The sequence below is a fragment of the Podarcis cretensis genome (assembly GCF_951804945.1).
Source record: "Podarcis cretensis genome assembly, chromosome: 14".
Classification (NCBI taxonomy): Eukaryota; Metazoa; Chordata; class Lepidosauria; order Squamata; family Lacertidae; genus Podarcis; species Podarcis cretensis.
Genome location: NC_137183.1, coordinates 4,451,309 through 4,475,047, shown reverse-complemented (window position 1 = coordinate 4,475,047; position 23,739 = coordinate 4,451,309). Strand labels below are relative to the sequence as shown.

The window sequence follows — 23,739 nt, the reverse complement described above, 5'->3', positions numbered from 1 at the left end:
GATGTTTTTTTGGGGGGGAGGGCGTTTTGGCCCAGAAAGAATTTTTAAGTATTCTTTTGTAATCCCTGCAACAACCCAGTGCTGACACAGCATTGCAGGGTAAGAAAACACCACCACACATACACACATCCCTGCTTGTCTTCACTGAAATAAATCATGAAGAATTGAAAACCACAAATCAGTTAGAAACAGTTTGGAACATCCTCCCAAGAGTATTTGTAATTGGGTCCTTGTAATTGCATGTTTGGGTGGGGGAACACTATGCCATTTGAAAAGGCATGGCTATTTAGCATGGTCATTGTGGATGCTACACACCCATCAGCAACATCGACTGGCCAGTGTCCCCAACCCCAGAAACATTTTGTTTGGTTTTGCTGTGTCTGGGAGTCGCCATCTAAATGTCCCACAATGCCCTGATGCAGCATTGCCCTGAGGCATTGTGGGAAATTTATAAGGTGGTTCCATCAGAGCAGGACGTGGGTGGTGCTGTGGGTTAAACCACAGAGCCTAGGACTTGCCGATCAGAAGGTCTGCGGTTCGAATCACTGCAACGGGGTGAGTTCCTGTTGCTCAGTCCCTGCTCCTGCCAACCTAGCAGTTCGAAAGCACGTCAAAGTGCAAGTAGATAAATAGGTACCGCTCCAGCGGAAAGGTAAACGGTGTTTCCGTGCCCTGCTCTGGTTCACCAGAAGCGGCTTAGTCCTGCTGGCCACATGATCCAGAAGCTGTACACCGGCTCCCTCGGCCAATAAAGTGAGATGAGCGCTGCAACCCCAGAGTTGGTCATACAGGGGTCCCTTTACCTTTTACTCCATCAGAGCACTGCTTTTGCCACCACTAGGTGGTGCCATAACTGAGGATCCACAAGAAAGCCTTTTGCAGAGACACCCCTCAAACCTAGAACCAGCCCTGAGCTGCTTAAGAAAAAAAGCTGCCAGCCATAGCTGACGTTTGTTTAATCTTGGGGCAGGGGACAAAGGCTTCTGATTGTGTTTGAAATTTACTGCATTGTTTTGAGTCTGTGGGTTTTTGTTATTTTCTTGCTGTGGGAGAGATATGAGTCTTGGAACAGAGCCTGGATAAGCCAGCTATGCTTTAACCATTGTGCATTAGAGCAACAGCGAGGTCCTCTTGCTAGCTTGCAGAAGAGGGGAAAACTGCACTGAATTAGCACACAGCCTTTCAGACTTCACTGGGACAAAAGTTAACTAGACTCCCTTTGCATTTTTCTTTCATCTTAATGCAGTTTGATTACCAGAAAAGTTATCCTTCTAGTAGGATAATTAATTGAAGTGTGTGTGTGTGTGTGTGTGTGTGTGTGTGTGTCCATCATAATTGCATTTCTTAATTCAGTATTTGCAGTGGAAGGGGGGGAATGCCCATTATTTGGGTTTTCAACCCCCCACCCCTTTCAAATTGATTTAACTCACTTCAGTGATGTGGTTCTATTTTGAGCTCAAACAGGGTAAGTTCTAGTGTCCCAGTATTCAATTTTCCTCTCTGACTTGAAAAGTGAACTTTTTAAAAGGACAGACACATATGTGCCTAAGTACAACGTATGGGATTCTCTCTCCTATCCCCCCCATCATACCCCCCCCCCCGCAACCTGCTAAATTGGTGTATTTGACTCTTATCGTTTCAGACAGCTGTAGTTTAATCTCATATTACCTTCAGCAATAAAGTACACCACTTCTGCACTCTGTGTGCAGCCAATTCAGTAGCAGAGATTAAATTACTTCCAATCCCCCCTCTGCTTGGTCATTCCACCTGCTTGTGGGGTCCCCCTGAGCATCCACTTTGGCCACAGTGGAAAACAGGAGGCTGGTCTAGTGTCTCCAAGAGTCCAGCACTGACCAGGATGCCAAGTTGAGCAGGACAGCACAGTTACTGGCAAAGAAGCCATGCCAGGTTCCTGGCTCTGATCAGGGGACCACTCAGCCTGAGGCTTGCACCTTCCCCCTGGCTTGACATACAATAAGCTGAATACTGAAGGATTCTGGACACAGAAAAGAAAGTCTTCACGGAGCGTAAAGCTAAACTATGGAACTCACTGCCACAGGAAGCACCAATAGCCACCAGCAGAAGTGGCTTTAAAAGAAGGTTCAACAGATATTTAGAGGAGAGCACTGTCGAAGGCTGCTAGCCATGATGGCTATGCTCTGCCTCCCCAGCTGGAGGCAGCAGTATGCTTCTGCATATAAAAACCAGTGTTGGAAGCCATGGGAGGGGAGAGGGCACTTGTGCCTGAATTCTGCTTGCTGGTTCCCACAGGCACCTGGTTGAACATTGTGAGAACAGGCTGCTGGGCAAGATGAGCCACTGGCAGGACCCAGCAGGCTCTTCTTGGGTCCCGTCACAGTGCCTCACCAGCTGAACAGAGTGAGGAGCACCTGCAGAACCACATTCAGGGGCACCAAGTGGGGGGCCAGGGGCCCCAATATTTCTGATGAAAGGACTGCCCCCCAAGTTCAGTGGCGCGTGCTAGTGATGCCAGCATGGTGCATGGCATGAGCGCATGGCATGCTGACATCACACAGCCCCAGTTCCCCTGAATTGTGGGGGCAAGGTGGTGCACGTGGCCACATTTGACCCCAGGCCTGCAGTAAACACTGAACTAGATGAATCAGTCAGTGGTGGAGTGTGCCTCGCTGGTGCCCAGAGCAGGTGCACACACGCCGTGCCATAAGGGTGGGGCGCGCCACTGAAGACTGCATCCTTCTTGCGTGCCCTCCAGTTGGTCAGGCCTGACCCAGACGTGGAGTGGCTGCTGCTGCTGCTGCTGCCCACCCCCCAGCCCCGAGGGCCAAACCGGGCATGGCTTCCCTTGATGAGGGAACTATAATGGGGGTTTCTGGTAGCGCCCTCTGAAAAATTTCACCTGGGGCAACGGCTCCTCTCGCCCTCCCCACACTAGGCCACTGGAACCACTGCATAAGACGAGGAAACCTTTCCTCCAGCTACAGTGGGCTGGACCAACAATACCACCACAATTTATTTTGCCTTGTTGCATTTGAAGAGGGAGAGAAGAGGAAAAACTTGTGGGGGAATATGTTTGAAAAGCAAAAGCTGGAGTTTCTGAAATCTGAATAGGGAAAGACTGGAGACTAAAGTGGTAGCAGAACAACACCTGTGCTTTGCAGCAGAAAAGGTTAAGCAAAACATGCCGGCATCCCTTTAAACAGGCACCAAGTAAGATTAAGCCCACCGGCCAGGAAAGTACCAGTCATTTCCAGACAAATTAGGCCCCATTCTTCCTGCAGAGGGGATTAAAAAAAAAATCATATTCCACATTAACAGTCCCTTTGGTATTTTCGTCAAATGAGTTTTAGTGGTGGAAGGCTGCTAAAAATATCTGCCAATTTCTTTCCTAATTTAAATGCAGTGCTGAGCAGAAACCCCCATGAATGCACGGAGCTCGCGGTTCAACAGCTTGAATATCATCATCACGCCGTTCCATTTCACGCAGAGACTTTCGAGAGCTAAGTGTGCAGCGCCCTTGTTAAGGCTAGAACATCGATTGTAGCAAGAGAGACTTCTGCTTGCTGCAGCACAGTATCAGCTCTGGGAAACTTCCTTCTTTGAGATGTTAAGGCAGAATAAACATTAGAATATAGGTTTGGGGGGAGTCAGTCTGGAGGATTCTTGGGGGCCTGTGCCCAGTGACTCTGACAAAAGGAATTTGTTGAACAAGTCACTTATGTGTCCTCATCAGCATTGAAAAAGAATGGGTTAGGTTGCCAGAGCTGCAACCAAGTGATGTTGCCCTCCAGGCAAATGGGTGGGCCTCCCTCCTCACCTGGCTTGATAGATAGAAGACCTGCCCTGAGATTTACAGGTGAATGGTGATTTAACAATTTAAAAACAACAAGAAGAAGAAATGGGGCGCTTATGGGGTTGCTAGACTACAACTCTGGTTGTCCCTGAGCATTGGACAGGCTGGCCAGGCCCAGTGGGGGCCAGGAGTCCAGCAAGTTCCACAGTTTATCTATGCAGTGCATTTAGATTCTTTTGTCCTGAATCTAAACATCCAGCTTACTTGGACATCTACAACTTCTAGAGTTATGAGGGAGGGAGAAGAACTTTTCTATCCACTTTCTCCATCCCATGCATAATTTTATAAACTTCTGCCATAAACTTTTTCTCTACACTAAAATGGAGTCCGTCCGTCCCCTTGTTCGTTTGATTTTCCCTTTTCTCAGCCTTTTCCAACACTTCTTGAAAACAGGTAGCCAAGATCCCGAGTTCGAGTGAGGCCTGCCATACTCTCTGCACCCGGAAGTTCAGAGATGACTCCACTGTAACAAAACTCCAATGCTAGAATGTATGCAGGACAGCAGCTAATTTGGCCCTGTCCACATTTGACTCCTGCACAGGGTGCACATCTAACATCAGACTTTCTTCACCTCCAGCCTGGTTTTTAATGAAAGCTTCCAGAGCAGAATCCTTAAGGATTTTTTGTTGTTGTTGTTAGCTAAGCAGCCTGCTGCCTGCTGCTGGGATGATATTTCAAGGACCCATTTGAGCCATGTCATAAATCACTGGCATCGGACAGTGGGGACACCCTGTCCTAGAGAGCTGTTCTGACTTGTCTCTTGGCCTCCCATGGTAGCGGAAATTGTGAGTTAGAAAAATGCAGTGTGAAGCCTCCCGTACATTTAAGCAAGGGAATAATGATGATCTTCTTCACTTGCAGAACTTGGCCACAGGGAAGGCTGTGCAGCACTCAGCTCATTAATTGGTGTCACGCAGAGCTTGAATAAAGAGACAGGAAGGTGTCTCTCTGCAACTGTATGAGACACCCAGGGGCATCTTACTGGTAAGGAGCAGACTGTGGCCCTCACAAAGGTTGTCCGGCTTGTAGCAAGGTCTGGAGGGATGATCTTCACCAGTCCTTTTTTTTTTTTTTTAGCAAAATGGTGCTGGTACCTGAAGACCATTGTAGGCATGGCTAGAAAGAGTTGGACACAGGGAGGGTGGCTGGCAGTATAAACAGAGGCTGTGATTGATGTGCAGAGAGCAAAAAAAAACCCCAAGAGGGAATCGGTGATAGTCATGCTGGAGCCTGAGACTGGTGACTGGACATAGCAACCCTGGTTTTTTTGGCAGGCAAGTGAGGTGGCGCTGAAAATCGGCTGGGGAGCCCCTGCTTTCCTTCCTCTCCTCAGCTGTGCTGTGTCCAGGAGGTGGGTGAGTCAAGGAGTGAAAGGGACGCAAAGTGAGCCTGAGGGAGGAGTTGGCAAAGAGCAGCCGCCGCCCTCTGACAGAGCTGGATTTCTCCTCCCCTTCCCGTGTTTTCTGTGGTGGGTGCCTGGTTTGTTCTGTCCTCGCCTTTTGCTTCTCAGTTCTGGCAGAGCTGCTCCCCAGGGGACTGGAAGGGAGACAATGATGTGGATTATTATTATTATTCATTCATTAAATTTGTATGCCGCCCCCTATACCCACAGGTCTCAGGACGGTTCCTCCTCTTCCCACTCGGTTGTATCCTTGCAGCCCCTCATAACATAGTTTGAGCTGGAGTTGCGTGTGTCTCACAGTTTGAGTGGGTTGGAGGGGATGGGGGGGTGTCAAGCCGCCCTCTGCAGCCCCTGTAGGGAGGAGAAGCAGTCGTGGGGATGGGGGAGCAGCTCTGAGGCAAAGATCCGCTGCCCTCCCTCAGTGTGAAGGGAAGGGAAGGGACTGTAGCTCTGGAGAGGGAGGCAAGCGAGTGAGCAAGTGAGCAGAGTAGGGAGACACCCATCTTCCCACAGGGTGAATGAGGTTGCAGGCTCAGACCTGCCTGGGGAGACAGGAGGGATGGACCTAACCAGGGAAGACTCAGAGCAGCTCAGTGGCAGAGAGCAAGCTCTGCATGCAAAGGATGCTGATGCTGGGTTTAGTTGCTAGGCTCTCCGGTTAAAACAAAGATGGCGCTGGCAGAGGGAAGCCCAGGAGAGGTGGCGCCACGCCATACCCACCTCGTTGTCTTTGCACAGCAAAAAAGGGGAAGGGGCAGCAAGGTGTGTGTGTGCCATTTTCTGTTTTGCCTCAAGGGGCAAGATGTCTTGCCCCCCCCCCAGTGTGTTTTCTCCTGGCGTTGTTGTTGTTGACATTTTATTGCTCTATTGTCTAGCTCTGAGCTCATAACACTACTCACTCATGTAACCAGAAGCCTGTAGGGCTCAACTTGAACTCAAAGTGCAAAAAGCTTTGTGCCCCAGCACCTCCCATGTCCTCCTCTTTCTCTATTAACATATAAACATCCAGCGTATATTTTGCATCTGGAATATGCAAGTTTCCGCTTGTGTGATTTTTTTTTTTTTTAAGAGCAGAAGATACAGACTCCTGACAGTTTTGACTTTTCCCTGAAAAGAAATGTTCAAAACAGCATTGGGCTGACTGAACTGTTTATTAGAGATGCACTGGAGCTTACTGTCACCTCTTTGGAGATGTGAGCTAAAGGTAGATAAGGTATTCAAATTTTGTGGGCTGGGAGTGTGGGAAAAGCAGGGCTGAGGATACCAGCACACCATTTTTACTAAGGGGGTAAAGTGACAGAGAGCTCCCATCCTCCACAATAATGTTCCCACACACATCATCCCAGAGTGAATTTGTGGGTTCCTGCTTGGGAGAAAACAGATGCCCCAACTATAATTAATTTCTGGTCCTTATTATTCTATTCTGGCCTCTTCATCTCTCACTTGTCCATTCAGAAGTCCATCCCATCCTGATTCCACATTAGTTTCCAATTTTATCTTATTTTTGTAGGGGGGAGGGGAATCTATACTAAAAATTACAAAATACTTATTTGGCTGTGAAATTTAAATATGTAACTTATTCCAGTGGAGGCATTTCTAAATGTATTTAAGTTAAAATACATGTTTGTAATTGGTTTTTTGGGGAGAGGGGATTGAGCTGAGAATTGTATTACAAAATATGGAGACGTGTGAAATATGAAGGATAACATTTACTAGCCCAGAAAGTGCAAATTATGCCAAATGAAAATTAGGCCTAACAGAAGTCTGCTTCAAGCCTCCCTTCTACTCCTTCCCTTTGCTCTTCCTGTCTTAGAGGCATCTGCAGGAACTGATGGTCATAGCACCAACCTTGCATTGCTAAGTTAGCCCAATTGCTCTTGGTGCTAAAGAGACTCTTTGCACTGATGTTTTGAAAGTGGTACGTGTCAGGTGTGCCTTTGGGCCTGGAGGCTGACTAGGACTGGGACTCTGGTGTGGTGCAGTCGTGTTGAAAATCACAGAAGTGCTATTGACGCATCTAGCTCAGTATTGTCTGCAAGGACAGGCGACATCTCTCTGGGGAATCAGGCAAGAGTCCTTCTGAACCATATCTGGAGATGCCACAAACTGAACCTGGGACCTTTTGCATTCAAAGCAGATGGTCTGTCACTGGGCTATAGCCTCTCACCCCTCCAGAAAAGCTGCTGTTACTACCAGGAGAGGAGCTTTCCAGGGTAAATACCGGCAGATTTTTTTGGTACTTTTTACATTCTGTTACCATTTGAGCCCACTGTTTTCCATTTCCCATGTGTGAGCAGAAATAAGTAGTATTTATTGTTAGCCACCAGGATGGTTATTATAAGAAAAATGGAAATATTTAGAGGGATTAAATAAGGATTTGTGGTAGAGTCAAATCTATACCAGAAGACAAACAAACAAACATAAAGATTCGTTTCCAACTATGTGGCGAACATTTGTTTAATATATTAATGATGATAGCAACCTGGAATTCTTAATAACTATTTGGAATCATTGGTAAGGTTTTAGCTTTAAATGAAAATATCATAAGACATCAAAGACAATATCTTATAAATAAGACAAATCTTTTAAAAAATGTGACTACCCTGAAACACCAATAATATTTTTTTTCCAGGGAATGTGAATGAAACAACCAACATTTGCAGTTTGTGTGTTTAATTTTAGTTTACATTCAGTTTTGCTGTTTTTCTTAGTTTTTGTTTTTTGTGTATTCATGAAGCGTATGTTCTTATTCAAGCAATTAATAATGTTGGGTTTTTTGTTTGTTTTTAAAAAGTGGCTTGGATGGTGGAGCTCCCTATCTTGACCCCCCTCTCCCCATAGAGGCTTTCTTGACCAAGGCAATGACGCCCCACAGGTGCTGTGGCTGGAACGGACTTTGATGCTCCTTTGGGGCCAGGCATGTAAAGATGTCTTTATGCACCCACAGTAGTGTGAGTTAGTTTTAAGAATGGCTTTATCTGAACTGCTTGGTTTTTTAAAAACAAAAACCACACACCCTGCAGCCTTGATTAGGATCTGCAGATTATTTCACTCTGCCTTTAACTGTTATTGGCTTCTGATCATGTTTCTCGTACACTGCCCTGATAGGGCTAGCCTAGAGATTTCTTAAATAAATCCACATTGGTCAGAGCAAGCAAGGAAGGAAATCCACTCCTGCCTGTCAAAGGCTGTGCAATCTCTCCCTTGGATGCAGTTGCTAGGTGAGGTCGAGAAGGCAATGGGCCAGTTGTGCGCGGAATCACTGTTACTCATTCGGATGGAGCGTCTGTATTTGGGTTGTTGTCAAAGTTACTGTGTACGGTGAAGTAATCGCTGGACCCACTGGGTGTTCCTCCTTTGCCTGTCAGGAGCAGGGGGAGTTTAATGTCTTTGTGCCCAGGGAAATTTGTAGGGTTACGTCCTATGAGTTAGGCAGGCAGGCAGGCAGGCTGTTTGTGAGCTGGCCCTGGAGGGTGTGGTCAAAGCCGTGATTCACACGCCGGGCTGAAGTCATGCCTTGGAATGATTCTGTGTCCATTTTCATTCTCTCTGCTTATTCAGCACAACTTGGCCAAATGCAGCTGGTTGGCTACAAGCCCCGTTCTCATCCATCTCCAGGAAGAGGCGCAGACTCAGAGAAGCCTGATTTTGCACTCAGATACCCAAAGTGTGTTTCTCTACTAAATCTAATATAAAGAGAGCTAATGGGCCTAAAATGGGCTCAGAGGCCCTGCCCCCTTGACCTGGAAACAGTGCCCCCTGACATTCACAGGGTGTTTAAAAAGCTAACTTGATAGAAAAGCTGTGGACACACCATACATTTAAAGCCCCTTCCCAATCCTGGCAACTGTATAGTTTGTTAATGGTGCTGGGAATTATAGCTCTGTGTGGTAAACTACAGTTTCCAGGATTCTTTTTTTGGAGGGTTCGTTAAATGTATGATGCTTTAGCTGAGATTCCTGTATTGCAGGGAGTTGGAGTAGATGACTCTCAGTGTTCCTGCCGACTCTACAGTTCTATAATAAGGCACCCAGGGATCATCTAGTCCGCCTCCTGCAATGAGGGAATCTCAACTAAACATCCATGACAGATGGCCAGCCAACCTCTCCTTAAAAACCTCCAAGGAAGCAGAGTCTGTTTGACTGTTCAATAGCTCTTACTGCCAGAAAGTCCTTACTGATGATGAGTTGGAATCTCCTTTCTTGTAACTTGAAGCCATTGGTTTGAGTCTACCCTCTTGGGTTGTCCAAGATCAAGGAAGGTGTTTGTGGCAGAAGCACCAACTCTCTCCTAAGCACAAGGACACCATTTTCTTCTAAGAGGATGAAGGAAATCTTAACATCTCCCATCGATAAGCCTCCGTCTGAACTTAAGAGACATTGTAGGCTCTTCATCTGAACTGTATCTCATGAGCCCAATGTTAATAAAAATGATAAATTGCCGGCGCTGCAAATCCTCGTATTATTCATGAGGAAGATTTATTGGCCTCCAGTGGGACAGATGGAGTGGGGTGATATTAAAGAGATATAACTGTACAGATTGTGCCAGAGTTTGGCAGTTGTTAAAAACACAGAGGCCCAATTGCCTGCATTGTCAGATAACCCTTGTGATAACCCTGCCATTAATCAATGTAGGAAACCGGTGTTTATCCAAGAAAAGGGGTGGGAGGGAGGGAGGGAGGGAGGGTGGAATAAAGCAAACAAGCCCAGCTCAGTGGGAAGGCAACGCAGGCCTGCAATTAGAATACAATGTCTGTGGCACTTCATTAGGGTTGCGAGACCCCCCAGGACTGACCCCAACTCTCCAGGTTTGCCTGCTGCCTCCCCTGCATCCTGCAGTGGCAGGGGAGACCTTGAATATTTAGGTGGGCAAAAGAGCCTTTTAAAAGATTAGCAAGACTTTGCATGCAGCTTGCAAGCTTCAGCCTTGCAGGAACCATCCGCAGCTTATTGCGCAGGATCTCCTAATTAAGCTCAGTTTTTGCAAATTATTACATAGACTCTGGGGGGCAATATAACCTTCTCCCCTCCCTCTTCCCTTCTCCCAGTTCATCCATGTCTCTGCAAATTATTGCAGACTCTATGGGGCCCTCCTACTGTGATATCACTGGGGCCCATGCCATAGCATCGCTGAGGCTGTCCCATCGCATAGCAATCACCAGAGTCTCAGGTTTGAGCTCTGAAATCTCAGGGTCTGGGATGCTCCTGACCTGGCAACCCTTTACTTGGTTGCTCTCCACCAGCAGCCATGTCCTGTTTCCACGCAGACAGAAGCACCGTTGTCAGAGGGTTGGAACAGCACAAGACTCTTCTCTCCACTTTTCCTGCCAAGTCCACGTGTGGTTATGGATTAGGTGCCTGAGGATGCCGATGGTGTAGCTGTGCACAGTCCAAGAGAAGACAAAGGCAGGAGGGAGAGGGCCTTCCAGACCCATTGGCAGAGAGCGTGTGAAAAGCCTGGAGCCACCACAGAAGAGGCACTGCTCCCTGTTTCAGAACCAAGGGCAGTGGAGGCTGGTTCATTAGGATAAGCAGAACACTTCCCCACTAACCTCAGTCTCCCCTCAGCCTGCTCTCACTTGCCTGCTTTCTTCCTTACAACCTGCCTGGTGGCGCTTCCTGCCAGCTGCCTCATTACATTTCCCTCCCCCAATTATTTTTATTCATTTTCCTATATAAACCCAGTTACACAAATTAGTTCCAAATTAATACAGTTTTGTTAAGAGGCTTCCTGCACACTGTTCTTGATGGATCTTTATTACTGTGTTTCATATTCTTATTTATTTCCATTGCATTCAATTTTTCAAAAGTATCACATAATTAACAGCTGCACTCTTAATAATTTCTATTTGTGTTATTATATTATTTAACTTTTTTTAAAAAAAGGCTTCAAGTGAGGAACCATAGCTTTTTCCTTTTCATCCTGCATGCGCCACATCCAAAAATCACTTTAGTCTCTTGGCCTTATATGTCTCTCTGATGTTTTCCTTTTCCTGCGGCATTTGGGGCTTTCTCCTTACTCCCACTGTTATATTCCAGCCTGGTTGGGGTGGAGCTGCAACTTCAAGGTTAAACCCTCTCCTTTCTCTGGCTTAGCTCCTTCCCATAATACTCAAGCAATTCCAAATCGACAACAGCAGATCCCTCCCTTCCACTGGCACCAAAAATCAACAAGTTCCAGAGATTCGCCATTTCATCCTCTGGCTGGGAAGGGAGGGAAAAGGCAGAGCCATTCCTCTTCCAACATCCAAAAGGCCCTCATGCCACTTTCCTTTTTCCGCCACCATAGCATTTTGATTTTTATAAAAGAATAGGTTAAAGCTTAATATCTCCACGATCTCTTTCAGTCTTTTTTAGGGGGGGGGTAAGCTCTAACGCCTGCCAACCTAGCAGTTCGAAAGCACCTCCGGGTGCAAGTAGATAAATAGGGACCGCTTACCGGCGGGAAGGTAAACGGCGTTTCCGTGTGCGGCTCTGGCTCGCCACAGCAGCGATGTCACGCTGGCCACGTGACCCGGAAGTGTCTCCGGACAGTGCTGGCCCCCGGCCTCTTGAGTGAGATGGGCGCACAACCCCAGAGTCTGTCAAGACTGGCCCGTACGGGCAGGGGTACCTTTACCTTTACCTTTAAGCTCTAACTCCCAGCTACATCCTTCCAAAAAAAAAACACACAAAAAAAACAGGCCCCCCTTTACTCCTTTCAAGCCACAAACAGCTTTACATTTTCTTTTAAATCTCAATGTTACATCGTACATCAAACCATCCTCACTTGTGTATCTTAAAATTCAATTATTAGGAGAGGGTTGCCGAATCATAAATGTAAAAACTTCCGTAAAATACACCAAAGAGACCCCCTCTCCTCTATACACCTCCAGAACAAGATAGAATCTTCTCCCAATTTCAAACCTCGTTTCCATGCACCTGATTGTTCTCCGTTAGAATGTCCTTCTCCTCTGGTGCGCACTTATTCTTAATGAGAATCAGGACCCAATTATAAGGAAAACCTCTGCATCCAATGGTGATTTGGGGGGGGAGGTGTTCCGCATCAAGGGAAGTGCATCCAGAGCCTCTGCCCGTTCCCGAGCCATTGAGGCAACGACAGGTCACCAGTAACTCCAGTACCCCAAGAGGTTTATTGGGGATGGTTTAACCCCTTCCATCTCCATTTTTTCAGCCTGTGCCTCTCTCTGATGTTGAGCCATCGCCATACCGCAAGAGAGGAACTGGAAGCGCCAGCTTCCTCCTTTTCAGTCTCAGTGTTGCCCTTATAGAACTCAGCAGAGAGAAGGATGGGGACAGAACCAGGAATGAACTGGCTCCACCTGCCATTCATTGGCTCTGGCTCCAGCTTCCTCTTGACCTCCGTGCCTGCTGCCCTACCTACCAGTCCCAAAGGGCACCAAACCCCACTGGCGTGTGGGGCATGCTGAATTACATCTTGGAAGGACACAGACCCTCCAATGTCCCTATTTTCAAGGCACAGTCCCAGATTTACAGAAGCCACCTCAGTTTTTTATTTGATCCCAGATTGTCCTGCTTTTTCTTAGGACATCCCTATTTTTAATGGAACAGTGTTGGAGGGTATGGAGTTCTGCGAAGATAAGTAACTATAAAATCTTTAGAAGACATCTGAAGGCAACCCTGTATAGGGAAGGTTCTTTTTACTGTTTAATATTTTATTATGTCTTTATATACGTTAAAAGCCACCCAGAGTGGGTGGGGCAACCCAGTCAGATGTGTGGGGTATAACATAATAATAATAAGGAATAGAATGTCCCTATTTTCATTGGAGAAATGTTGGAGGGGATGAGGACATGGATGCCAACACACTACAGGAGACTGGATGCAGGGCCAGAAGAGGCTGGTGTTGGGTGTGGAGGAGAAGGCCAGTGTGAGGTATCTCAAGATGTTTTGTTTCTGGATGGAGTGAGATCCCAATAAGGAGAAGGACTGTGGTTCAGTGGCCAAGCCGCTGCTCTTCATACAGAAGGTCTCAAGATCAATCCCTAACATTTCACACAGGCAGGTCTGTGTGAAATCCTGGAAAGCTGCTGGTTGCCAGTGTGGACAATCTGGGGCTAGATGGACCCAAGTGTCTGGCCCAGTCTAAGGCAGCTTCCTAGGTTGCCATGTTCAACTGGTAGCCCCTCTTCAATCCACAATCCAGATCCCACTGAAATGAAAAGGAGCTGAAAATTTCATTTCTGAGGTGAGGCTTGCGCAAGATAACCTTAATCTGCCCCTATTAGTGGCATCCCACATCTACCCCACTCCCAGGCATCAGGGCCATAGTCATGCCTCAGGTGGAGACAAAGCTTTTCTTTTTCTCCCCTGAGCAAAAAAAGGGGGAGGGGGCTATGTTTATAGCATCAAAGAGAAGCAGCCCTATGTTGCAGCTTTCTTGCGAGCCGTCAGGCATGAGAGTCACTGGTTGGCTGTAGCAAGTTGATCTCATGTCACCAGGGCTGTTTGTTACATGCACAGAGAAGGAAAGATTTGTGGGATTTGTCAGCCCTTGTGGAGTGCTAAGCAACACACCTGAGATTAGAGAGAGGGAGAGGGGAGAGAGATGCTTCTTCTGCTGACTTCTTTAAGGAAGGGCGTTTGAGGTCAGCTTGTGTGAACATCTTTATGCTATTAGGCCTTTGAAGCATCTGCAAAGCAGACGCAAGCCCAAATGTTGTGCTTTGTGTGTGTTTCATTTTTACATCTTGGCATGGATGGTCTCCCAGGTTGCTCCGTTAAGGAGGGGTGGAGATTTTGGAGCCTGTACTGCAGCTATCGCAAAGCCCCGTCATTCCAGCTGGGTTCAGAAATACTTTAAACTGTGAAGAGTTTTGCAATGGCTTCTTGTAACTTTCTCTGCAGTGATCTTACCAGTTTACTTCAGAATTCTCTAGAGTCGGATCTTGAAGATCAGTCTTTTTGTTTGGTTGGTTGGGTGAAAACAAAACACTGCAATGCATTTTCAGGACTTATGTAACACTACAGGGCGTTTCCTTCTGCAAAGGTATATTTTATTGCCTATAACTCAGCCAGCAGAAAGAAAGAACAGTCAGTCCTAAGCAGAAAATGCCTTTTGAATCATCAGAATTTTCACAGAATTGTCACTGATTAGGTGAGGTCTTTTTCCATCTAGTGCAGCTGAGAGTTTAGAAATCCAATGAAACGCTTTAGAAAAGAGACTGAAATAAATACTGGGCAGACAAACTCCACTTAGTTGTGGCCCTCTCATCTGGACTCTAGAAGAAATATGAAGACAACCTCAGTGCTAGAATTATGGGGATACAGGTCAATGAAATTCACATGCTCCACACCAGACACTGTCCAGTTTTATCCAAATCATGGGTCCCCTCTGTAGGCTTCTAAAAACAGTAGTCCAGGAGGTGGGAAGGTCATCATAAATGGTAATGCCTTTCTGCTCCCTGCAATACAAATAAAGGATTTCAAATGTGGCAGCTTCCAAACTGAACACACAGTAAATGAGATGGATTTTGTTTTATATGCTAGTGTTGGGTGTAACTGTTTTGAGTAAAGGTTTTAATATGGCTTTACCTTGGGGGTACTTTGGTGCAAATAAGGTGTTCCTAGTTAATCATTCATGCTCTTGTCATAAATGTGCCGCTCTCCCAAGCTTGCATAAATAGAAGACTTGTATAAACTAGAGATAGAACAGATGACCCTATTTCCATTCAGTTTGTGTGTGCATTAAACTCATTTCATTTCCTTTTTCACTAGTATACCGCCTTTTTACATTACAATACTCCAAGTGGTTTGCAACTCATACAGATGAAGACTATTCAAGAAAAACCACACGGCCATCCTTTAACAATTAACATGGCCAACAACAACTTGACAAAATCCAAGAATCCGTTTTGCATGTAATATTACAAGACAATTACAAAATACCAGCATGCAATAAAACAAAATCACCCACAAAAATTGCAACAACTTAATCATGGTAATCAACCAAGACAACATCTGCAAGATACAATACACAAATATAACTCTTTTGTCCCCTTTTCTGCTCTTGCTATCAAAACTGGAAGACAGGGGGAAAAAACATATTAAAATGGGACATGTTTTCATACGCACTTTCCTCTAAATAATAACAACAACAATCAGTGCTATTTTTCTAGAAAAAGAGGTTCTGGAATTCACCATGAATGTCTCTCTTGTTCTCTTATGATGGCAATGGCACCCACTTAAGAGGTGCCAGAACTAACTCCCAGTTGAAATAAAGCCCTGATAATAAAATCAATCAATCAATCTAAGGATCACAGGCCATTGATTGTTTAACCAGCCAAAGCCTGGGAGAAGAGGAAAGTTTTTGCCTGGAGCATAAGAATATGCAATGAAGGTGTCAGGTAAGCCTCCCTGGGGAAATAATTCCACAGATGTGGAGGCACTTGGATGAGGGAGGTTTTCTTCAGAGCTGACCTTGGATTCAGCAAAAGCAGCCTTAGACCCGAGGGCTGGCTGATGGCACAGCTGCAATCGTCCAGGTTGGAGCTGGAGCTGGCGCATGACATAGTCACTGTCTGTACCATGTGGCCCTTACCTGGCTCGGCCCCCCTTCGATTCATGCCTCCCTATACCCTAAAACCACTGTGATTGGGGCCCCTGCTCTTCTCAGATCCTCTTCTCCCGGGCACATCTCCCCTCCCTCAATAAAAACATAACAAACAAGCCAGACTTCCATTCAGCTGAACACAACCAACCAAGATCTAGTTCTAATCTCTCACAATGCCAATAAAAATAAATAACTATATAAACAAAAGACCTACCCATGTGATGCTGACACAAATCCCTACACTAACACTATGCAACAGAACAAAAGAACAATACAGCCATCTCCCTCCTTCTCCCCAACCACAATATGTCTATGACAAATGTGTCTTTCACTAAATGTAAACAAACTGTGAAAAAGACTTCATGAATTCATAGAATCATAGAATTGGAAGGGACCCCCAGGAGCATCCATGACAGGTGGCCATCCAAATTGTGAAGCCCAAAACTGGACACAGTATTCCAGGTGTGGTCTGACCAAGGCAATACTATTCCTTCCCTTGATCTGGACACTCGACTTCTGTTGATGCAGCCTAGAATAGCATTAGCTTTTTTGGCTGCTGCATCACACTGTTGACTTCATTTTGTTAGCTTGCACCCAGTTCTCCAATCTGTTAAGGTTCTAATTATGTCTTCTACGGCATTAGCTACCCATCTCAGTTTGGTGTCATCTGCAAATTTGATGAGCATCCTCTCAATGCCTTCATCTAATACCCACAGTATTTTCTTATCTTCTTGGGCCACAACCTTCAACAGAAAGTCTCTTCAACTTCCTGCCCAGGGTCTCATAGTCCTTGCTATAGGTTGAAGGCTTTGAATGGCAGTATTATTTGTACCTACATGAATCAGAAGGAGGGGGTAGTGGTCAGTGGGATTTATAAGATCTTTATAAGATCTTTCACATCTTGTATCTTTGCACTTGGAAGACAGTACCTGGAAGACAATTGAAAGTGGAGACAATAGATGTACTTTTCCCTGTTTATTTGTTTGTTTTGTAGCACAAGAAAATCTTTAATAAAAACTATTTTTTTTAAAAAAAAAGGAACAATAAACCCACACAGATTAAAAATAGGCAATTTGTACATGTTTTTCTTCTAAAACAAGCAGTTTTGTCTGCTTTTCCCCAGGCATTTCCCCTTAAAATATGCATTGAAGGAAAGTAACACCACACAATTTGGATAGGTGTGCAATCTGATTGTTGACTGCATTTCTGTCACTGTATAAGTCTGGCAACTGTAACCCTGATGATTTCGCTTTAAAGGTGTGGACTGCACAGAATTCTCCTCTATCCCTGGTATAAACAGAAAATTTTAAAAGACGTTCCCCTGAAAGTTGCAAAGGCTCTGCCTTTTGCTTCTGTTTCTAAGGTGCCAATGCAGGCAGGGCTGTAGCGTCTCTTATTGCCACCCGGGGCATTGAGTGTGTGCACCAGGGGTGAGCAGGGTGCGTGGGGGGGCACACTCATGTGCCAGATCCCAACAAAGGAGAGGGGCACCTTCTCCTCCCCGCCACTTCCATCCCCGGGTCAGGCCTGACCCAGCAGAGGAGCTGTGGCCAGTTGGGATCTGCGCCCTCCCCCTACCTCTTGGCCGGCCCAAGGGTGGCCCTAAGGAGAAGGAGCTGCTTCTGCCACTACCACCCCAAAGCCTGGGCCCAGGCACAGATTCCCTTAATGAAGGGGATGCCTGGTTGCACCCCTCAAAAACGTGCCCGGGGCTACGGTGCCCCCACGCTATGTCAACGAGTGAAGGAGCATTCAATCTGAGACATGCTCCCCAAGATTTCTCTCAGCATCTTGAAGGATGCCAGTACTCATGGTTCTGTGATCCAGACCAAATGCTTAACTCTTATGCGTATGCTTTAGAAATTAAATGCCCTTTCCCTTCCCCCATCAACAGAAACTTTCTTTCCAGACCGGCTAAAGAGTTTGTTTCAGTTAAGTATTGTTATAGATGGGCGGGGTGGGGGGGCATGGCAAAAACCTAGAAATTAATAAATGCTAGGGTTTTGATGATTGAGGATGTAAAGGAAGAAATACAAGCTGCTGAGAAATTCCTGGGGTAACCTATGCAAAAACGTTCCTGGCCAAGCTGGGGCCATTAAGAAACAATACAGAACCATCAAGGGCCGTTGGCAATGCAAGATAACATCCCCCTTACACTGAGATGCAAACAGAGACTGGGGGTTTGGGAGGTTGCCAGGGTAACTGGGTGTGAGGCATAGGAGAGTTTTGAGCAAGGGTTGCTGGGAAGAAGAAGGTCTGGGATCCATGTTGGGCAGGCTGGCTGCAGGGCTGACAGGAAGAGATGCCGTGGACTCCAGGGTTGCACTGTTGCAGGATACAAGGCCCTCTTCAAATGGCCATGCTGCCAGATCTGGACTCCCTCTTTGTAGACTGAAGGTGTAAATAGGCCATGTTTCAATTCTCCAAAGGACCACAGACCCTGAGTGAGTGCCTGCAACCCTGTGGGCTCTTGCCACCGCTCAGCAGAGAGAGGAGGAGGCATTCAACTCTCGTAACAGTATTTAACATTATTTGGGAAGATGGTGCATCATTATTCCCAGGCCCATGGCACACCCATGGAACAGATTATCCCATTGGGTTGGGCTAACCCTCTGTGTGTGAATCACTTTCAAACTTAGGGCGGGGGCAGCGGGCAGCGCACCCAACAGCAAAGGCCTCTTCCACAGAACCAGTCGCATCTGTGCATTGCTTTAGCTGATGCCAGATGCTGCATCATGGCTGTGATTGAAAAGGGGAAATGGGGAGACAGAAGGGGTCACATTTGGGAAAGTGATTTGAGGATTTCCAGCATTTGGCATAAGTAGAAAGTAGACAGCAGGACCATAGCTAAGTGGGGAACATCTGCTTTGCATGGAGACGGTCTCAGGTTTTATCCAGCCAGAAGATTCAAACAGCAGGTGAGGATAAGGCATCCCTCTTTGTCTGAGACCCTGGAGAACTGTTGCCGGTCAGAGCAAAGTGGACCATGTGGTGCACAAATAGGCTGTCCCAGTATAAGGCAGCTGTTTCTTTTCCAGATTTCCAGTACCTCAGTGATGGGGAACCTGTTTTCCCCAAAAAGCTATTGGACTCCAGCTTCCATGATCCCTCATTGGGGTTGATGGCAGTTAGAATTCTGAAACATTTCAGTGGGGCATAGATTGCCCCATTCCTGCCACTGATCAACTAGAGGGAAAGAACCACAGGGGAAAGAACCATATGAGGATGCACATTGTCTCTGACTCCAGATTGTTATCAAGAGTCTAGAACATAGAAAACAGCCTCACAACGAGTCAGACCATTGGTCCATCTAGCCCAGTATTCCCTACACAGACTGGGAGCAGTTGTCTGGGATTTTAGGCAGGGGACATTCCAGCCTTACCTCAAACTGCCAGGAATTAAACATTTCCGATGCAAGGTAGATGTTTTGCCACTGAGCTGGGACAAAGATCAGGGGGAAAGGCCCCGTGGACGATGAAGATCAGATAATAAACAACTATGACTTTGGCTGTCACCTGATACAACAAATCTTAGTTGGTTAATGAGTATTAGTTGATTCATCATTTGCTTAGTTATTTAAATTTGATCACTGGTCAGTGCAATTCTTTTTAGACAAGACGTAGCCTTTCTGCTCACCTCACCTCAAAAATGATGAGTTGGAAAAGGTTCCGTAAAGGGCAACCAAGTGATTTTAGGGGACGGAGTTACTCGCCTATGAGGAAAGGTTGCAGCATTTGAGATTTTATAGAAAAGGCCAGTAAGAGGTAACCTGATGAAACTTTATGAAATTATGCCTAGCATGGAGAAAATGGATAGGGAAAGGGTTTTCTCCATCTCATATTGCACTATAACTTGTGGACATCCAGCCCAGATGAATGTTGGAAGACTGAAGACGTATAAAAGAAAGGACTTCTTCATGCAGCACATAGCTGAACTGTGGAACTCACTCCCGCAGGCGGCCATATTCACCATTAGCTTAAGATATTTAAAAAGATCCTAAAGAAGGATTGGACAAAGTCACTGAGGGCAATGTTATAAATGACTATGCTCTGCCTCCAAGGTCAGAGCCAGCAATGCTTCTGAATGCCAGTTTCTGGAAGCCCTAGGAGGGGAGTGCCCTTGTGCCTGAGTCCTGCTTGAGGTTTCCCACAGGCATCTGGTCAGCCACTGTGAGAACAGGATGCTGGACTAGATAAGCCCTGACCCAGCAGGGGTCTCCTTCGGTTCTTATGTAACATGTTAAGCCAGTTGGGAAGGCCCAGAGTTCAAGCTCAGAGCACCTGCTTTTCCTGCAGAAGACCCTGGGTTCAATCCCTGGAAGTGTCTCCAGTGAAGAAGGTGCTGGGAAATATGGTTTTCTGCCTGAGACCCTGGAGAGCTGTGGCCAATCAGAGTAGGCAATACTGGGCCAGGTGGGCCACTTCAGATGGACGGCACCCTGGTGTTTCCTGTAGCAACTATAACATGTGGATCTGCCTGTTCTGCCCCACCCCCGAATATTTGCATATTTATTCTCCAACTTAAGCTCATGAAGAGTTAACAATTAAATGTGGGATGTGTGGAAACCTTACATAACTCATTCAGTCTCATCTCTGGGGTGTTTCTTTGCACACTCTGCCAGAACTAATTTCACGGTTTTAAAACAAGTTGTGATACAAAAGGAATCTGTAATGAGCTGTTGGGGTGGGGGTGGGGACGATGGCTTCCTTCTCTGCCCTAGAGGAAGGCTGGCTGGTGGTTCCACGGGAACTTTTGAGTCCCACATGCTCCAAGCTGCCCCTCCCTCCCCCCACATGTACCCCAGGACAGCTCCTCTTGTGTTACGGTATAGTTTGTGCTGTGCTTTTGGATGCATTTTTCAAGATGTCCTTTTTGAATTTGTTTTTCCCCACATGAGTTACACGAGTTATCATGCTTTAATATTGAACCTCCTTACCTTCCGACTTCCAATACCTACCTACCTTCCTTCCTTCCTTCCTTCCTTCCTTCCTTCCTTCTCTCTCTCTCGCTCTCTCTCTCTCTCTCTCCTTCCTTCCTTCCTTCCTTCCTTCCTTCCTTCCTTCCTTCCTTCCCTTTCTCTCTCTCTCTTTTGCTAGAGCCCCAAGGCCCACCAATTGGATCCAGGTACAAAATGGCAGCTCAAGGGGAGGAGCCACTGGCCAAATGCATCCCATGAGCAACCCTGATTTAGGAGTGGGGTGGGGCGGGGCGGGGAGAGAGACCTTCTGTTGCTGCTGCTGTTAAACAAGTGGAAGTCAGAAATCATTGTTGAGAACCATCCAGGGATCTACCACAATCCCGTGCATTGTGACTCAGAAGTAAGTCCCACTGTCTACAGTGGAGCTTAGTCACAAATAAATATACATAGGATTGCAACCTAAATTTTAGAATGGGGAGTAGATACAGGATTTGTGTACATCCGTATATGTGTGTATACAGCTGAAGAAAGTAAAAGCAGAAATGTTTGGCTAAGATTTGTTAATATTTAATATTTAAATATTATTTGTCTTGGATTTGTCCATTTTTGAGCATTCTGACCTGTTTCTGAGTCATTCTGTGCTCTCGCTCGTTCAGTCTGTGCTCCAGGTTCCCAGCTACTGTGTATAAAATGAAGCTCTGATGCTCTCTATTCACTATAATGGGAAATATAAAAATGGACACAAATCTTTCTACCCTTCAGCCAAAGTCGATGAAATTTATAGGCACAAGAGCCCTTCAGAATGGATTAAGCTGCCCAAATTACAGACAAATAGGTCCTAGGACCTTTTGTGAGGGGAGTAAAATTAAGTCACTTTTCTCCGTAATATGTAACGGGGGGGGGGGGGGATGTCTCACCATCTTATTCTAATCTGCCACACAGGGTTGTTGTGAGGGGAGCCTCATATCCTTCCTTAAGCTCCTTGAACAATGGTGAAATAAAAGTATAATAAACAAATATTTTGCATTTGTTATATTAAGATTTGACATATGAATTAATGATGTTGAAGTCTGCTTGAACAACCCCCGCCCCCGATACTCTTTCACAAAGTGAATTCTTGTTTTGAGGCACGGCTTCTCTTAGGCCAACAGTACAGTTTCAAGTAAATTCAAAATTAGACACATTTTGCAATTCAGATTTTGAAGTCAAACATTTGATGCCAGTGCTGAGGTTAGGAAATCCAAAATAGAAATTGGTTGGTTTCCTGACTGCTTAAATGAATGGATGGAATAATATAAAATCAATTTAATCATGTATTGCATGTCAGCCGTCATATAAGGTCAAATTCCAGCCACGTCTGCAAGCACATCAGATGTCAATGTGAATGCTAAATATCACATATCCAACAAATATTTGCCTCATCAGAGAATTTTGGGGAATAATAATAATCCTTGCAGAGGAGAATTTTGAGAGGCACATCAGTTTCAGTTCTGCTTTCAGTGACCTGTTATTATGAGCTATCTAGGTTTTCAGAAACCAGGATCAAAATTAGCAAAATAATTGAAATTTTGAGGGAAAAAAGGGCACCCCAAATATATGTGAATATGGGGCTAGCTAATAGTTACTGATTGCAAAAGCCCAAGTCAGGCCTTATCATTTGGCAGAATGAGGCAACCCTTCTATTGGAGGACAAAGCTGTGTGAGCCATGCAGCCTGTTCTGTACCCACATAGCCAGCCTGCTGCCAACGGGCTTTGAAGGACTCTACGTTGTTGCCAGTATTGACCTAACTTTTACCTGCCAGCCCTGCAAATGCCTGCAAGGACATATACTACCCCCTTCCTCGAAGCTTCAGCCAGTTTAAGATTTGAAGCCTGTGGTAAAGCAAAGCAGAGAGGGTGGGGGGAGAGGAGCTTAGCCTGTCATATTGCTGGAGATGGAGAGCAGGGAAACCATTTTGCTGCTGTCAAAAAGGCATCTAGAAGAAGAACAGGAGCAGCATCCCACCTGTCAAGCCTGATCGTTGCTCTCTTGCAACCATGTGATGTTTTCTTCCCGACGGCCGCCTGGCAGTCAACTCTCCATCTTGGTCATCAAAAGTCAGAAGTCAAGCGACACGACTGGCGGAAAAACCCAGCGCTCAGAAAAAGGCTGGGAATGCGGCAGAGGGGAAATTGCCTGTGAATCTCTAGCAGAGGAATTTACTGAGCTCAAAGTTGGTGGGTTTCACCCTGGAACACAAGCAAGAGCAATATTTAAGGGTGGCGAGGGAAAAGGCAGGCTCCAACCAGACTGTAACCATAATGATGGGAGAGTATCTTCCACCATAGCTGAGGGCAGTGTGGTAGCTTAGGGGACCCAAGGAGAATGGTGGGGGACTGCCCTGCCCCATGGCACCTGCCTTACTCTGCCTAAAGAACATAAAAACATTAGAAGAGTCCGCTGGATCAGGCCAGTTGCCCATCTAGTCCAGCAGCCTGCTCTCACAATGGCCAACCAGATGCTTGTGGAAAACCAGCAAGCTGGACATGTGCTCAAGAGTCTCTCTCCCCTCCTGTGGTCTCCAGTGTCAGGCAGCCAGAAGCCTCTGCCTCTGACTGTGGAGCCAGAGCATAGTCGTCAAGGCTAGTAGCCATCAACAGCCTTTCCAGGAATTTGTCCAATACTCTTTTAAAGCCATCCATGTTGGTGGCCATCGCTACCTCCTGTGGAAACAAGTTCCATAGTTTAACAATGTGCTGCGTGAAGAAGTCCTTTCTTTTGTCTGTCCTGAATCTTCCAACATTCAACTTCCTTTGATGTTCATGAATTCTAGTGTTATGGTAGAGACCAGTGTTAGAAACTGAGATATGAAAGCTAGGAGCTAAGTGGCACTTAAACCTAGGTTATGGGTGCGACAACAGAATGTCTAGGTGCACTTTTTTATAACAGGAATACAAAGCTGAAAATGAATGAACTGCAGCTAAAATATTATGTTCATTTTTTGCATGGTCTAGTCCTTCCCCTGACCACCCCC

At 46.1% G+C, this 23,739-nt stretch overlaps 1 protein-coding gene and 1 long non-coding RNA gene across 4 annotated transcripts in view; one reads left to right on the top strand and one right to left on the bottom strand.

The window, feature by feature from the left end:
• Positions 1-23,739, top strand: part of RORA (RAR related orphan receptor A) — a 384,947-nt gene that overhangs the window by 165,609 nt on the left and 195,599 nt on the right. The gene's annotated exons all lie outside the window — the stretch shown is intronic.
• On the bottom strand, positions 14,277-20,942 carry LOC307203049. The gene is made up of 3 exons (XR_013833106.1): positions 20,760-20,942; positions 16,643-16,735; positions 14,277-14,658 (listed from the first exon to the last, which is right to left on the bottom strand). It is a non-coding gene; the product is annotated as an uncharacterized lncRNA (long non-coding RNA).